The following is a 4,751-nucleotide window of genomic DNA, read 5'->3' as shown; positions in this document are numbered from 1 at the left end:
TCAAGTAGCATGCCTCACTTGGAGGTCTTTTACACAAATGTAAACAAACACAAACAGAGCCTCTTAAGGAGGACTTCAGCCAGCAAAATGCCTGCCAAAAAGGTGATAGGACTTCCAGACTACATGGAGTAAGAGAATAGCTACCTAAGTGGTGTATCAACCATAATCCAAAGCTCAAGCATGAGCTAAAAGCTAGCAACTAATGTACCTGTACAAAAGCTAACCAGTTAGTATCTCAGACAACCAATCAGAAATCAAACAGTGAAACTATCCAACTGCTACACAATTCAATGTACAATGGTCAAGCGACCAAATGAAGAAATGAGCTCAACACATCAACTCAAACCTCTACAAAACACAAAGAAGTCAGAACACAATCCAATTTGCATCTCAAAAGGTGAGTAACTCAACCATTAATGCTAAATGTCCAAACCTGAAACACAAGTCAAGGTTAGTTCATGTACAAAACATTAGTACAAAGACTAGATCCAAAACCAAACCAAATGATCAAAACTGAAGTCAATCTTTTGCATATTTCACATTCAAACAATCAACAAGATGTCCTCAAAAGGACCAACATCAATGCACAAGGAAAATGCATCAAATGATCAATGTAAAGCAAAGGCAAGCAAGTGTACACAAAATGGACAATCAAATTAGAAAATCCAAATCAAAACAGAAATGCATCCAATGGCTATGAAATTCTTTATGAAAGTTCCTCATGTTATGAATAAGCATCATGCAAAAAATCAAATCCAGAACAGTTCAATTGATAAATGAACTAAAATGCACAAATGCAACATCCAAAATGTGACACAAATTGTCACACTACATCATCATGTGTCAAAAACAGTGATAGCATATGATAAAAATTCCAAACCAATCATCAAAAATTCATATCACATGTGAAGATCAAGCATGCCAAAATTCAGGTCAATTGGATCAAAGATGAAGATTCCACAAGGTATTGAATGCAACATATCAAATTAACACAATGTCCAATCAAAAATTCACAATAAAAAAGCCAGCAAACCACAATTCATGCAAATAATACTATAAAAAACTAGACATTCATACAAATCTATGAAAAAAAACTGGACTTAATTTGGATCATTTTTCTATTTTTATGAATTTCCAAAGATGAACAAAATATTTGAAATAATAAAATAAAATGGAGGGAAAATAATAATTTGAATGCAATCAGCAAGATGCATACAACCAGGTTCGAACACACGCACGCCAGGGAAATGAGAATTCAAAAAAATTAAATTCAGACAAAGCACACGCGAGGAATCGAACACGCGCGTCCAAGGAAAATGAGAATATTCAATTGAAATTCAGAAACATGCATGAGCCAAGGATTGAACTCACGCACGCCAAGTCCAGAAGTGCCTAATGAAACGCATCGTTTCACTTATTATGTGGCAAGCCACGCAAGCAGTCAAACACACACAGGCAAGGTCAAATGAATAACGTCCAACGAAAACGCCAAGCAAGCGTACACATCACCAGCCACGCCAGCCAAGCCCTAGGGACACGCAGAGACGTCGGAATAGTGGTTCTGGTCGTCTTCCCCGGTGGAATTCCGGTGGATCTCACGATTTTTTTTCCAGAAATTGATAAATCATACATGGTTGGAAAGCTCTTGCAACGTAGATCATGAATATGCACTCAAATCAACCTAAAACATCATGTATCGCACGGATCGAGCAAAAACATTTTGGATCTCAAAACTTTAATTCAACATATCAAGCTCATTTTTCATCCATTTTCAAAACTAAACATATCAGCACTCTCTACACAAGGAGATCTACACAATTATGGCAAGAAAATAGCAAAAGAAGAGGACGAAATTTTCACCTACTTGAAATGGCAGTGACTGTACGCGTGTCCTCAAGTGCTCTCAATCTCCAGATCTTCTCCAATAATCCTCCTATGAAGCTTTAAGCCAAAATGCACGGTTGAAATCTCTCAGATCTTGTTCAATTTCAAGCTTCCATTTCCATGCTCATGTACTTTTGTAGCTTGAATATGGATTGAATTGCTTCAATTGGATGATGAATCTTGCTTAGAATTGCACAAGGATCATGAATATGCAAAGAGATTGAAGGTTTGTGTGAAGAATTTTGAAATTCGAGGAGAGAGAATTTTGGAGGGAAATGTGAATTTTCAGATATGAATTTGTTATTATGAGCCAATGCAGGTAGGGTTTGGCTTATATATGACCTGTTAATGACACTGAAATCACAATTAACCTTTCCCTAATCATGATTAAGGAAATATGAAGTAAATTGCAAAATTGCAAAAGTGAGCTAGCATGTGGCCATGTGCACGTGAACAGTACCATGCGAGGGTATGATTTCACTTAAAACCAACCAATAAACATGATGGAAGTGGTATTTTGCTTGTATCTTGAACCAAATTTGAATTGTGAAATTTCCCTCCAAAATACACATGTGAGAAATGATGATCATATGAACTTCTTCCATGCATGGAAAATGTTGATTTGGAATGTCTTGGTCATGAAGAGTATTTTTCAAAAAGAATGGACCAATTTGGAGTTTTGAATCAAAAGTTATGCTACTTTGAAATTCCATGTATACTTTGTGATCATTTGGCCATAACTTCTCAACCAATCATCAGATGGTCATGAAATAGGACTTTTTGGAAAGGGGAGAGAAAGATCTACAACTTTCATGTTCACCAAAAATCCATATGAAACTTCTTTTATGTTGATAAGTCAAGTTGAATGTGGACCAAAAACTTGCCATTTTTGGAAATTTGAAATTACAGGTCACTTTCCATTTTTGGAAACTTTTGCCATGACTTCAAAATCTTCAAGACAGATGTTTAGAATGACAAATGGACCTCTTTTGAACATGATTGATGTGTCTCAACTCGTTTCCCCACCTCATAGCCCTCAGTTGACTGCACAGTTGACTTTTTGGTCCTCAGATGACCTTGAAATGCCCTGATCAGCTTGAGCCTCTACCACTTGGGGAAATTGCTCAAAAATGAAACCCTAGCTCATGTAAGCTCCTCATAACAAGCATGTGATCCTCATCTTCAGCAAATAACTCATCTCCTTGAGAAACCCTAGTTGGAAGAATGACATTGATTAGGGTTGACCAGAGGTCAAAACCCTAATCTAAAGGAACTTGAGAATGAATCATGAAACCCTGGATGATGATAGAACCATGATGATGGTAATATATCCTTTCAGACAAGATAATGCTCAAGACCTTTGAAGGATCAAGAAACCCTAATTGAAGTGCAAACCCTCAGATGGTTGATCATCAATTCATAGAAACCCTCAGGCTTGAATCATGTAACTTCTCCATCTTTGAAAAGACTTTGGAGGATGACTTTCTCACTTTCAGATGATATGCAAAATGCAATGCCTAATGCTCTTAAAATATGAAATGCAATGTGTCAAACTAGTCTCAAGAAAAGGAGGGTAAATTTTGAGGTGTTACACCAAGCATGCTTGTATTATATATTATTGCTTTTATTATTTTGTTTGCTAACCAAAAGCACAAAAATATGTCACTAACTCTTTTTTTTTTGAAGCTCAAGTGATCATGTGCTCCCATGCTCCTAGGAGACTCCCAAGTCCAATGCAATGGCTTGATTAAGATGAGAAGAAGCATGACAATGCTCCACAAAGTTCCTAATCATCATATATGTCTCCCAAGTATCTCAATTTGCCAATTTGATCAAGATGACCCAAAGGGCTTGAGGATTGTTTCCCAAGGAAACCCTAATTTAACTATGCCTTGATTGTGCCTTGCTCATGAAGCAACCTCAACCTATGATCAAATTTAATCAAGGGAAGTTCTTTCATTCATTATTTTATGCATATTTGAACCTATTTGAGGATCCTCAATCATTCATTCATCAAGATTGGAATTTTGGCCTTGAAAAGTTGACTAGTCAAGTCATCTAACTAAACTGAGGATCACTGAGATACAACTTGTGATGTGTTTGTCAAATGAAGATGACCCCAAGATCCAAAATGTTTTTAAGAACCATATTAAAAACTTTCATGTTCATCAAAAATCCATTTGAAACTTGGAAGGTCATCATTCATTTCAAAACATTATAGGTCATTTTGACTGAAACCCTAATTTTGGTTCAACTTACCAAGGACATAACTTCCTTAATTTTTATGATTTTGAGGTGAGATCAAATGCATTGGAAATATTAATATGTATACTTAAAATGTTATGTTGGATAAAATTTCATAATACTAAAATAAATACATGTGATAATACAAAACATTATAGGTCACCTTGGACCTAATTCATTGAATTTGAAAAAGTACCCAACTTCAAATGCCCATAACTTTTTCATGCAAAATCCAAATGATGCAAAATATGTGTCTAAATTTATCATCTTGAAACTATATACAACTTTGATATTGGAGTTTTTTCCATTTGAAGCTTGCATCATGCAAACAGAAGGGCTTGAATAAGCTTACTTTTGGTGAAAATTTTCAAAGGTGACTTAAACATGTTTTGTACTTAAATTTTCACAGCCAGTTTTTATTAATTTCCAAATGCCAAATGAATTTTTGTCCAACATGACTTTTGTTACTTATTTCAAGGGTTTTCCAACCATTACTCACATTACTTTTTTGGATTTGCCATGTGTGAGTTTCGAAGAGCTCTTTCTTTATGTTCATTTTTGTATTTCATGATGAAACTTAATGTGCAAGCTGATTGCATCACATGTACATGTCCAATTCCATT

This window comes from Lathyrus oleraceus, chromosome 3, assembly GCF_024323335.1.
Source record: "Lathyrus oleraceus cultivar Zhongwan6 chromosome 3, CAAS_Psat_ZW6_1.0, whole genome shotgun sequence".
NCBI lineage: Eukaryota > Viridiplantae > Streptophyta > Magnoliopsida > Fabales > Fabaceae > Lathyrus > Lathyrus oleraceus.
Note: the sequence above shows the minus strand (reverse complement) of the source record.